The sequence below is a fragment of the Dasypus novemcinctus genome, chromosome 17 (genome assembly GCF_030445035.2).
Source record: "Dasypus novemcinctus isolate mDasNov1 chromosome 17, mDasNov1.1.hap2, whole genome shotgun sequence".
Lineage (NCBI taxonomy): Eukaryota > Metazoa > Chordata > Mammalia > Cingulata > Dasypodidae > Dasypus > Dasypus novemcinctus.
In genome coordinates this window covers 24,218,481-24,231,841 of record NC_080689.1, presented here as the reverse complement: position 1 = coordinate 24,231,841, position 13,361 = coordinate 24,218,481, and the positions used below count along the sequence as shown (strand labels likewise).

At 44.9% G+C, this 13,361-nt stretch overlaps 1 protein-coding gene across 1 annotated transcript in view; it reads right to left on the bottom strand.

The window, feature by feature from the left end:
• VIT (vitrin) overlaps positions 1–12,853 on the bottom strand; it is a 116,164-nt gene extending 103,311 nt beyond the window's left edge. Inside the window, exon 1 of the mRNA XM_004466032.4 lies at positions 12,575–12,853. The gene's annotated coding sequence lies outside the window, so the exon portion shown is untranslated. The remainder of the gene's footprint in view (positions 1–12,574) is intronic.
• Between the last annotated feature and the right edge of the window lie 508 nt (positions 12,854–13,361).

The window sequence follows — 13,361 nt, the reverse complement described above, 5'->3', positions numbered from 1 at the left end:
AGCACTTGGCTCACTGGCTCACTGCATGTCGGCGCAGGCATGCTTTCTCTTCTTTTTCACCAGGAGGTCCCAGGGATTGAACCTGGGTCCTCCCATGTAGTGGGCAGAGGCCTTATCAGTTGAGCCACAACTGCTTCCCTTGAATGAGCTTTAACTGGCAGGGTGGGAAGCAATGAGTGAAGAGGAAAGGGCAGGAAGCAGAAGCAGAGGGAGCTGCAGCAACTGGAAACTACTCGGCCAGGCTGGGGGAGGAATCTGAGCTGGTTAGAGAGGATAGCAGGGCCCACGCATTTGCCTTGAATGTCATGCCTCAGGAATGTGGAGTTGATCCTTTAGGCAATAGGGACATAGTGAAGATTTAAAAGTGATTTCTGCATTTTTCATTTTTAATAAGCCCCCTAGAGGCTTGCTTGAGCCACTCACTTGGAGATAATCTGCCCACAATGTTGGTGTTTGATCTCTGATACTACCTGGGGGAGCACCCAACGATACTGTTTGTCCACAAGGGAGAAAGAGCCAGTGTCCATTTGGAAACCTTTCCTACTTATGAGAGACTCGTGCTGAATGTCCAAAATGCCAGAACTCCCTGAGGACAGGAGTTTCTGAATGGAGACGAGGCCACACCTGTAGCCTTGCTTTTTCCATCTCTGCCTGACTGTAAGGCAGCCACTCAGGAGATGTGGGTTGGTCTGGTGAGATCAGAAAAGGAGGGCGGGCACTAGGAGGGGCCTTTGCATCGTGGAGGTGTTTACACTTCTAGGCAGATCATCCTCCCCTCAAGGTCATTATTATCATCCCTCAATATTCTGTGGAGGAGAGAGCGCCAGAGGGTGGGGGAGGCGGGGCAGACAGGACAACAGATTTTCTTTTCCACTCCTCTCTTTCTATTTCCTTCCTTCAACTAAAGAAATGTCGACAGAGAAGTGCAGGCCAAATAGGCAAAGAAGGCCTTTCCTCAGTACGGAGGTTCTACGTGTGCACAAGGCAACTAAAAGATGTGCTGTAAGCCAGGCTACAAGGACGATACTGTCGGCTGCCTAAGCAACCTTCCTTTGTCCTGCCTCCAGAATTCCAGTTTGGTAAAGGAAACAAAACCCCACCCTATGCAGCCAGAGGATTTGCAAGAAGCAGGCCCAAGACTAAGCTAAGTATGGTCTCCACACTCGCCCTTGCTGGTGACTGCTGCTGGAGCTCAAGCTGGAGCTCATCTGCACAGAGCCCAATCCAGGCAGCTGTTACTAGTTCAAGGATGGGCAGTGTCCTAAATTGTATCAGAGAGAGAGAAAGAAAGGACTTTAATCCTCTTTGCAGGGAGAGGTTTCCTCTCCTTCTGGAGACGAACAAAGGAGCAGGTTGTTCCAGGTCTGTTGGCAGCCACCTTGTGGCCATGAGGAAGCCTGGAGGGAAAGTGAGTACAAGAAGGAGGAGGGCAACCAAGTGAATCATAGAGAAATGGAGCTGGAGCTCTGCTGATCTTGTACCTGGAGGCCAAACCCACCTCTTGACTATCTAGTATGGGAGTTGATAAATTTCTCTTCCAACTTGGGCTTGTAAGTGAAAGATCTCTAACTCACAATGTCTGTCTGTACAGTGGTTTTAACTAGAGAACTCTGTAATAATTCAGGTGTATATGGGTGTTTGCAGAGTATTTTCTTAACCATTCTCTCATTTGAATCAGCTAAGAACCCTGTGAGGAGGCAGAATGGACATTGCTATTCCTATATCTCAGGACAGTTAAATGGCTTGCCCAAGACTATACAGCCCAAAGCTTCAGCATCTTAACCTTGTGCTCTCTCTACTATATCACGCTCCTCACATGACTGTTATTGTCAAAATTCAAACGAGTCCCATGATTTATTATATAACACTATTATAAAATAGAAGTTCCACTCTTTATTTGTATAGTTAGTGAATTTCACTTTTAAAAGCCTGGATATGTCTCTTACACAAGATCCCTGAACTAGCTCAGATATTAGAGTCAGACACAGAGATAACACTCACTGAAATGAAATGACTGCTGTTTAAAACCCATGGTCTGGCAAGACAAGATAACTTGCCAATAAAGATCTCCTTTGGGATCTGGAAATCTAAAGCCTTAGAAGACCTTGAAAGGCCTTGAAAGCTGTGGGAGCTAAACTGAGGCTGTGTGGGGCCCTGAATAAGATGGGTAAGATGAGGGCAGAGAAGATGGTGAAGAGAAAGCAGGGAGAGCAGGCACTTTACTCGCTGGCCCCTGCCCAGGTCCCACTCCAGCCTGAAGCCTCGCCCAGCTGGGCTTGTCTCCTGTGCCTGACAGCCAAGTTGTTCCTGGGCCCTTTCCCTTGAGTTGGCTTGAGTTGATTTCTGTTCCCTGCAGCTTTGATTAAAGCCCTTTTCATGTTTGTTGTTTTAGTTCTGTCCTGTTTCCCTGAAGTGATTAGCAGTAGAACGAAAACACTTAAAATGGAAAGGACATGCATGCTTGCTTTTGGGTCGCGTCAAAGCAGGGGTTCCCTGGAGAGAACACGCACAACTCTGGAGCCAGGCTCAGGGGTGGCAAGGAGTCAGTGAGCTGTAGCAGCCCCTGAGAAGGAGGCAAGCAGCATGTGTACCTGGAATGTTCTGGGAAGATGAAAACTGGGAGAGGGTGACCTTGAAACTAGGCTGCCCAAACGTGGAGCTCCCTGATCTATTTATGACAGTGGGGGGATGAATTTGCCCCCTGGGGACATGTGGCAATGTCTGGAGACATTTTGCATCATCACAACTTAGTTGGGGAGGAGTACCCACTTAGTGGGTAGAGCGCAGGGCTGCTGCGAACATCCCGCAACATTTGGGACCATTCCCCGCTCCATCCCACCAAGAGTCATCCAGCCCAACAGGTCAGCAGAGCCAGGGTTGAGAAAGTCTGAATTATGAGAAGGTTTATTTCCCAACATCCTTATGAGAGGGCCATGCTCACTGACATTCCAATCTAGCCTCTTTTCAGGAGGGTTACAGGTAATTTTTTGATGATGAGGGTATAAACTGCTCATAGATTCGTCCCTTTTTCCAGGAGCACTATTTTTTAGGCTATATTAAGGATTGAATCTGGGACCGCCTACATGGGAAGCAGTCACTCAACCACTGAGCTCACCTGCTCCCTTCCAGGATCACCTTTGATCACCACTTACAGTTAGCACAAATCAAATCGGAGGCCGACAGGCTCACTCCTGGGCAGTAGGGTGGATTAAAGAGCCAATCCCTGTGCTCAGCGATTGATAAATGCCTAGGCCATTAGGTCCATTGATCCATGTGGCCTGTTCTGAATGTCAGAAAATCACAAAGGGAAAGCCTTTTTTGGCATGTGTCTCAGACCATCATTTTGTACCTTGTTAAGGACCTGCCATAGGGTCATCTTTACCACATCCACAAAGGCTTTGACCAGCAGTGATTTCTAGTGAGACTGCAAACAGTAATTACATTTCTGAAGTGGTAGTTTAGATCTTATATTGCCAGTGGGAAAAAATACTAGTTTGCAGGCATGCCCCCAGATGGGCTCTAAAAATCTCCTTCCCAGGGTTATCTATCCGCTGCAAAGACAGGGGGCATGAAGAGCAGTAAATCTGGGGGGTAGGGGCGAGCACTTCGCAAGGAAGATGGGGGTGGAGGGGGTGGGCCCCCGTCACCCTGCTTAGTCACCCTGGAAACCATGCGCGGTTTCAAAGATTCTCACCAAGCTTTGGAAGACGAGATTCTCTCATCAGAAACTTCTTGACCTGATGCGTTTGACACCGTGGATTAGCCTTGCCTTCTCCCGGTGATTTCCGTCCCTCGCGCTTTGAGGTTTGTGGTTGCCAAGGGGCTGTGTACTGTGAATTTGGAGTTGGGTGTTTGCCTCAACCCAGCTGTGATCCCTAGAGCTTCCACTGGCCTGAACAGTCTGTGCTTTCCAATTTGCCCTCAGTGCTAAGGCGCAGAAAAACATTTTCAGGTCGGGCGTAGCCTTCCAGCTGACAGAGGAAGGAGGAGGGTGTGCCTGCACGCTTAGGAGAGCCTGCTCATCTGCCTCTTGGGAAGGCAGGGGTCGCCTCAGCCAGCAGGGCTCCCACTCTCCCCTCGCTGCTGAGAGCCAGGCATGGTGCTGTGAGTCAAAGAACATTCTGGAATCCCGGCAACCATAGGCTTGAGTACATCGGAGGGTGTGGAGGAGGGTGGTGACTGTGGCTGCAGAATTGAAGGCCGTGGAGGGCGAAGTCCTGCATTTTGCCAAGGGCCGGCAGAAACAGAGCCATTTAGAAGCTGGAGAACCGGCTCTTTAAAGGGTGCCCCGCAGTCTCCCACTCCGGGGGCCCTCCCAGGCTCATCCCAGCTCTGAATGAGCCTTCAGATACTTCTTTATGGCCTGTTACATGAGATGGGATCAGTCCCTTTGCTTCACTTCATGGAAAGTTTTAGAAGTTTAGAGTTTACTCCCATAACTAAAAAAAAACAAAACACCAAAAAAACAAAGAACAAAGACAAAAAAAAACCCTATCGGTTATCAAAGGCTTAATCTATGCTGCACATGCACATTTGTTATCTCATTTAATTATCATGGCAATCCCTATCGGGTAAGTACTATTATGCCCATTTTTCAGAGTAGAAAATTGAGGCTTGAAGAATATAAGTAAGATGGCAAAGATTATAGAACTGCTATGTAGCAGAGCAGAATTCCAACCCAGGCGTCGAGCTCTTAACTCCGCTACTCCATTTCACTACTCCGTGGGGTGGGTTCGTTAGTTAAGACATACACTGTGAAATATATACACCGTGTACTATCATTGCCTTAGTTAGAAGCCCAAGAGATTTTCCAAAGTCATACTTAGGTCTGAACTCACAAGGTTCTCTCAAACAAATGTTAGTGAGGATAAAATGATGCACCAGGCATATTTTAAGTTTAACCAGGCATACCACACCCGCCTAAGTAAACACTGAATGTTTCATAATTGACTGTATAATGTGATGTTAAATGGGATGATCCTTTGTCTTCAGCTGAGGCCCGGAGACGACAGGCACCGTCTGCTTTTATCTTCCAAAGTGGGCTCCTGGAAGTTCCTTTTAGTGTTGCCGAAAGTGGGGGTGGTGGGGTGGGGGGAGAACCTGCTGTGCTTTACCCACTGGGCAGGGGTGGGGGGAGAACCTGCTGTGCTTCACCCGCTGGGCAGGGGTGGGGGGACTGCCAACAAGTTTCCCTAAAGCCAGTTTTCCTCTCCAGCCTCCACCTTCCTCTCCTGGCTTCTACAACCCCCTGCACTAGATAGTCAGTCAAGGACCTCAGCTCTTGGTTACCTCCTCTGGAAGTCCAGCTCGGATGTCCCGTGATTACCTTTTTAGTGAGTGAGTATTTGTGTCTCTTGGGCTGGGGCGCTGTGAACTGGGGACTTAAACTCATGAATAGAAACCTATGGAGTCACAGTGAGATACCACTTCACACCCAGTGGAATGGCTGGCATTTTAGAAACGGAAAATAAAGTGTTGGCGCAGATATGGAGAAACTGCAACCCTCGTCCCTTGCTGGTGGGAAAGTAAAGTGGTGCAGCTGTTGCGGAAAACAGGGCAGCAAGTGCTCAGACCTACGAGACCTCCTCCCCCCTCACCTGTCCTCTCTGCACCCACCTCAACTCGGGACAGAGAGATGACTGCTAGCAGCTGGGAGGAGGGCAGGAGAATTCCACCACGCTCTCTCCCTTACAGAGAGCAAGCCTAGATGTGGTGGCCGAAGAAGCTCAACTTTGAAAGTCGTTCTTAGTGTTACCTAAGTATTCTAGACTGAACTGAGGCTGTTTGGGGGGCTTAATGTGAGCAGGGGCTTTACAAACATCGCTGTGTGGACTGAAATATTAGTGGAGTTTGCCCAGGCCAGGGGCAAGAACTGTCCCATGGATAGTGTAGAGAGGAAATTTTTTAGAAATTTGTTTCTGGTGGTAACAGGTATGGAGGATTTGGGTGCAGTGATGGCACCCTCTGTGTCTGCTTGTCCAGAGGACACCCTTGGCCTTACCTCCTGCTGCCTTTCTCCTTCCTTGGCCTACTCCAGGCCCTCTGGCCTCCCCAGGTATGGTCCCACCTCGGGGCCTTTGCATTTGCTCTGCCCCCTGCCTCGATGCCCCTACCCAAGGAAGCCGCATTGACCAGTCCTTCTCCATTCAAGTGTCTCTATCAGACGTGTGTCTGGCTAGGTGTGGCTTGGAGTGTGCCTCAGAAACACACGATCTTAATCTTAATCCATCCCTGTGGGTGGAAACCTCATCTTCTGATGAGGTTGGGTTCATTAAGGTTTGGCCCAAGTGAATCAGGATGGTCTTAATCCTAGTGCCAATATATTCGTTTTTAAGGCAGCCCACTGTATGGTATTTGTTTTGGCAGCCAGGAAATGAATGCACAGTTAATTAATTCACAGCCTGTTATGGGTTGAATGGTGTCCCCCAAAAAGGTATGCTGAGGTCCCATCCCCCAGTATATGTGACTGTGACCTTATCTGGAAACAGGGTCATTGACAAGGTCACTAGTTAAGAAGAGGTCATGCAGGAGTTAATCCAAGATGACTGTGTCCTTCTATGAAGAGGAGAGACACAGAGACTCCTGGGGGGTGGAGTGCTGCAGCCACAGGCCAGGGAAGGGCAGGGCCTGCCAGCCACCCCGGGAGCCAGGGAGGGCCAGGGGAGCCTTCCCGAGAGGACTTCCAGCCCCCTGAATTGTGAGCCGATAAACTTCTGTTGTTTTAGGCCACCGAGTCTGTGGCAATGTGCTACAGGCCAGGCCTAGGAAACGAATACACAGCCCATGCGGTGTTTATCTGTTTATTGCCAATCTATGTTTATACCCTGGCAGCTCTAGGAGAACGGAAACTATTTTGTCCACTGTTCTTCCCCAGCCAAAAGAAAATTATGGCTGGCACATGGTGGTGTCCCAATAAATGTTTGTTGTTGCTGTTGTTGAATGTAATCTCTCCTTCCCAAGTTCCTTTTCCTTTTTGCAGTACGGATTGACTCACTAGTTTATAAAAGCCAAGTCAGGCTGGGCGAGTTGACTTGCACCCTGACGGCCAAAGCCTGTGTTTTCTGTCTAGGACACGAAGGAACCCACAGGAGGTCGTTCGCTGAGCAGCGAGATGCCAGGGACGGTGCCCTCGGAAACTACACGGAGGCCCCCTGAAGGAACAGAGACATTTTTTCTTTTTAAATCCAAGAAGAAAGAATTTAAAAGCAGAGTTTCTTCTCACTTATAGCCTGCAGGGCAATTTTTATGGATTTTAATCACATGTTCACACGAAACTTTAGGCTTTCCCCAACTGAGAGAATTTGAGAAATTTTTATTAGAGTCTTGTCAATGTAGAGACCCTTATCAGGGAAAGTGATTTTCTGAAGCAGTCTGAGTCATAAGGAAGTAAGATTCTTTCTGTGGCAACTGCTAACTTATACCCCGGAGGGAAGATAAACGAAATCTTCAGTGGACTGGCTACTCCAAGAGCATGGTGATGAAGTTCGCTCCCTGGCTTTCCCCGCCAAGAGTCAGATTTTCCCAATACACCTGCTAAGCAATTCTTAAATCAGAAGGTTATCTGAGAATGGCAGGAATAAAAACCCTTCCTTCCCAATAGTCTGTCTCCCATGTGTTCTTTGCCTCGACCCCATTCCCTCATTATTACTGAAAGTGTCTCTACTTGTAAGAAGGAACATTTTCACTTAGAAATGTGACTTGAATTGAACACTGTATCTTCAGGGATGGCAAAGATTAATTTGGGCCATGTGTAATGGCTGCCTAGTAGGTTAAGAGCAAGAGCACTTGCTGCTTGGGCATGAAGCTGAACGCTGCAACGTACTAGCTGGGTGACCTTGGACAACTTAACTTCTCAGTGCCTCAGTTTTCTCATCTATAAAACGCAGATAGTAGTACCCTACCTCACATGGTTGCTGCTAGGATTAAATGAGTTAATACATGAAAAGGGCTTTGTACAATGCCAGGCACACGTGAATAGCTCTGTGAGGGTTAATGGTTACTATTATTGTTGTTGTTGGAGCAGTGATTAATAATTAACATGATCTTCATCACCAATATCGTCATCATCGTTCACTTCAAAATATCACCCGATTATTCCAAGTTTAGCACTTAGAAGAAAATCAACCCTTTTGATCTCTCTCAATAAGTTGTGGACAAGGTCTGATGTTCTGGACTTCTTGGGAAAGGAACCGCGTGAGTTGATGACTGCCCTTTAGCAGGTGAAATTCTGTAGTCTTATTCCTTTTCTGCTTAGAGATTTGTATTTAGCCCATCCTCATGAAAATCTTCTCGACGGTTGTTGGACAGTTTAGTCAACCAAATGGCTGAGGAATGAAACCAGCTTTCTTAAAAAGAATTGAAAAAATGGTCTAGTGAAATAATATAACCAGAAACGGGCCTAAACTTTTTAAAATTTTAAGACCAGAATAAAACACAAATTCCAAACATTCTCTTAACTGAATTTAAACCTAATATTTCTTTTGTTCCAAGACCCTGGTTTCCAGATTGGACGCAGGAAAGGCTATTGGCGTCCATTATCACAGTCCACCTTCCTCCCCCAGGGTATGAGCTCTGGAATGCTGGCAACGGACTTCGGCAGAGTCAGGACATCCGTGTGTGCGGGGAGAGGGGGTTTGCCATTCACAGGCTGCCACACGCTGCACTAGCTTTTACAGGGGGCCCAGCTCCGCCCAGCACCTGGTGCCCGCTTTGCGTGCTTCCCAGGCAGCCCCAAGCATTGCAGAGAGGCAGACACTGAGGATTTCTCTAAGGTTTGCAGCCTGTTAGGCCGACAGGTTTTCTAGCTGATCAGAAGCAAATTTTAAAACCAGTAACCGCAACTGTTTGTTTCACAGATGAGGTAAATGCAATGAGCAAAACTGAAATAGTCTTTGGTCCATTGCGAACCAGGGACTCCAGGTGACTCCTGGTACCTGCCGTTCAGACCTTTGCCTCCTGGTCTACAAGCAAGAACTCACCTACGAGATCGCAGACTGACACAGATCTGTGTGTGTTTTAATTCAGATTTTAACCGCCAGCAAAACAAACTGTTTCCGATGCCTCTCCTAACCTTGTCCTGGTCTCTTGCCCCACTCTTGCCCCATTCTCTGCGAGAACAGAAGCTGCTCCCTGCCATGCGCACAACGACCTTTTGTGCAAAAACTAGTAGTTTCCCTTTGCACTCTTTCCTGGGCTATGGGTATTAGGGGACCGGGAATTACTCTGTCTTCTACAAGTCCCAGAGAGACACCTATTCAGGTAGTAGGGTTCCTCGAATTACAGGCATCACAAAAGAAATTGCCTTTCTTGCTTTTCATATGCTGATTAATTTCTCAGATGCTTTGGATAAAGAGACAGCAACTGGTTTCTAATAACTATATTAATATCACATAATTGCACAAATCTATTTACTTACTACGTTCAAGGAGTCAATATTTAAAAGTTCTAAGGAAAAATTTTTTTTTGAAGTTTGGAGATGATTACACACGATTTGCTTTATAACTCATCTGCTTTCCAGTCACATACAATAAAATAAAGCGATAGCTAATATATGGGTGCTGTTGGTGTGCCAGCCTCTAACCTAGGCTCTTTGCTACAGCCTGGTGACAAATAATATACCCCTTCTACAGATGAAAAACTGCGAGAGTTCAAGTAACTTGACAAAGTTAACATTTAAGAAATGGTAGAGGGAAGCAGATTTGGCCCAATTGATAGAGCACCCGCCTACCACATGGGCGGCCCAGGGTTCAAACCCAAGGCCTCCTGACCTGTGTGATGAGCTGGCCATGCGCAGTGCTGATGCGTGCAAGGAGTACTCTGCCACACAGGGGTGTCCCCTGTGTAGGGGAACCCCACACACAAGGAGGGCGGCCCGTGAGGAGAGCCACCCCACGTGAAAAAAGTGCACTCTGCCCAGGAGTGGCGCCACACATGTGGAGAGAGAACGCAGCAAGATGACGCAACAAAAAGAGACACAGATTCCCAGTGCCACTGATGAGAATGCAAGTGGATGAAGAAGAACACACAGCAAATGGACAGAGAGCAGACAACGGGGGGGAGGGGGCAGGAAGGGGAGAGAAATTTTTTAAAAATCTGAAAAAAAAAAAAAGAAATGGTGGATTATGGTAGGCATGATTGTTTTGTTAACACGCAACTTCTTAAATAAAAAAAGAAATTAAAAAAAAAAAAGTAGAGCCACTTGCTTGATAATCCCCACAGGGCCCGTAGCACAGAAGGACCATTTTGCCTTAGCCTTCTAAGGAAGGTCTTGAATTTAGATATTTGTCCCCAGTACACAATATATGATGAAAATATATGTGTGTGTGTATACACATATATGCATATATATGTGCAAATACACATATACGTATACGTATATACACACATATTTTAAAAATAATTCCTCTGATTCTCTTGTTAAGAGTACAATTATGTTACATTGCATTTTTGTATGTCTTTAGTTAATCGTAAACATTTAAAATACACCACACATTCTGTAACCCTGTTTTAGTACTTCTTTTCTAATATTAAGAGAGTCTCAAAAAATGAAATTGGCCTGGCCATGACTTGACATCTGAGAGGTCCCTCCCAGTTCCCTAGAACTGGTGTGGGAGGGAAACTTCAAGATTATCTTGTCCAAGTTCTTCATTCCATATTTGAGAAAATGGAGAGCCAGAGATGTTGAGGATCCTCCCCAAGGTCACACAGCTAGAATGCTGTTCTACCGACAGGCCAGCTGTGCTCTCCTTTACCTGCTGCTTCTGACACCTGGTTCATGCCTCCAAATGACAGCAAGGGGAGGAGAAATGGCACACATGGGCACACATAATGGGGACATCCTGGAGGTGATGAAGCATTCACCATAAGACAAATGACTCCTTCCAGTGTAATTTTTCAAATTAGGAGAGAAAGTTTGCATTTCTAGAGTTCTATAGAACTTTTCATATTTCAAAGACTCTTTGGCCCTGAGCATCAATTTTGAAGCTCATTGCCGCACTGGGTGGAAGAGCGCGTGGGCATCACTATTTCTACTTTGCAGATGGGGAAACAAAAGTCAAGAAATGCCACACACCTTTCCCAAGGTAGCTAGGTTGTGGCAGAGCCATGACTGTATTTTAGGACTCCTGGCTGGATGGCTGCACCACACCACACCACACTGCTTTCCTGTATACAGTATGACTTACAGGAATTGCACATGAGAACAGCAGAAGCATTTTTTTCTCATGAGGGCAAACCATTCTCAAACCCTGTGTATTTTCTCTGAAAGAAATTCTTTCATGTGATCGATAATAGTAAAAAAAAGTAGATCTTCTAAATTATTTTCATAAAGTAAAAGCTATTTCAGTATAGATATTAAGCATGTCCAATGTCCAAAGGTATATCCTTTCAATGCTAAGGGGGATGATATGTTGAATGAAGCTTAGTCTGGGAAACCAGCATACTGCAATTAAAAATGTAGCCTTTGTAATCTTACAACTCTTTTATCTAAAGCCCTTTTACAAAACAGGGAATTTTCATTCAATAAATAAAAGACAGGCACTGCCAGCTTTCCTACCAGCATTGCTGCCTCTTGCAGCTAATACACACATGAAGAAAATACACAAACAATGTTTGATCTTGCCCTGCTTCAGGGTGTTTTCCTCTTTCAAGAAACCAAGGGAAAAACAACTTCAGAACTTTACCACCAAAACTTCCAAATTTATTTCAACACAACGTAATGGCAAAATGCTATTTTCTTAGCACTCAAATTCTTGAACAACCACCATGGCCAAAAATGCCTGGTTTTATTTTTTTCATTAAACAGTAGAGAAAATCTTAAATTCCCCTTTGGATTTGGGGGTGGCAAAGATGCCCTGGGGTTGTTTGGAGCAAACTAACGGGTGTAATTATTCAGTCTTATCCTCTCAGTTTAATCTGGGCTTAAGGCACTTATTTCATGTTTATACTGGTTTGACACAAATCATGCTTAAAAGACATTTTGTATCCTGTCTCTCTCTGCAAAATTAAGCTAGAATAGTAGGCTTAACAATGCCAGCTGCCTTTTCAGGCTTATCAGTAAAAGAAGCATTCAGCCTAAGGAAACATTTCTATGTACCTTTAGCCACATTCCACCCAAATAATTCTGTTTTGATAGAGCATCGATGTGCCTATTTCTTATCTATTCATACATTGTTAAAAGTAATTCTTAGATTTCTACTGTACTCAATACAGGAAGCAAGGCATTTAAAAAGGCAAGAAAATAGACTTACTGTACTTCAAATTCAATAAAAATACTTTCCTATTTATTTTAACCATAATCAAGTTAGTTGAAATTGACAGTAAAATTATCTGTCTATTCTTAAGGTCTTGGCACAATTTATTTATAATTTATATGCGCAGTACTAGCTGTTTATAAGGATGCCAACTCTACCTCCCCCCATCCCCCATCCCAACTCCCTTGAGACTGAAATTTGCACAGATTAATCATGTGGCTAAAGTCCGTATTGTAGTTTCTTAATGACAAATACACTTCAATATTTTACAATATTATATGGAAAGCAAACAATATAAATAGTTTAGAAATTATCAGACATACCTTGTTTGAAGAAAGCAATTTACTTTTCAGAAAATTTCCACCACACAAAATGGATATCCTTTTTTCCTTAAGCTTTTCTGTATCAACAATTCTGTCCAAATTATTCTAAAGAAGGAAGAAAGAGAGATCCAAGCACCTTTTCTCTTTTTCTCAGAGGAGCTCATCAAACCCTTAACACTTTGAAAAGCACATTTTACACCACACACACTCACACACACACTCAAACACACACACACTGCTTCTCACACTGGTTTTAGTGCTGAATTAGGCGGTCCTCTTTCAAACTTCCACTCCCACTTGCTTTTTTTGGGTTAAGGATTTCTAAATATTCTTTTCTAGACCAAGCACACATTTTCAGTAAGCCAATTCTACAATTAGTAATTCTAAAAAGTTGAATGGGAGCAGCACCTAGATAAAATGGAAAACAAATACGTTTTAAGAAATACTTTAGTAGGGCAATTAAATTATTAAAGCCCCCCCCCCCGCCTTTTTTTTTCAAATGCTGGTGAACAGCTCGATTTAACTGCATAAGAAAGAAAACTGTGCAAACACTACCAGGCTTATTCTACTGGACTCTTACGTTTGGAATAATAATACCTTTCTTACACGTTAAATTTTTTTTTTTTTTTGGTTTGTTTCACTTCAGTCCTTTTTGCATTTCAGTAAGCTCAATGAAAGGTCCATAATATATTCCACTAGTCACAGGACACAAGAGAATAAGAATGGACAGCAAAATATGACTCATGTTTCAAAAAACTAATAAGGGCTTTCCCACACAGAAGTGAAG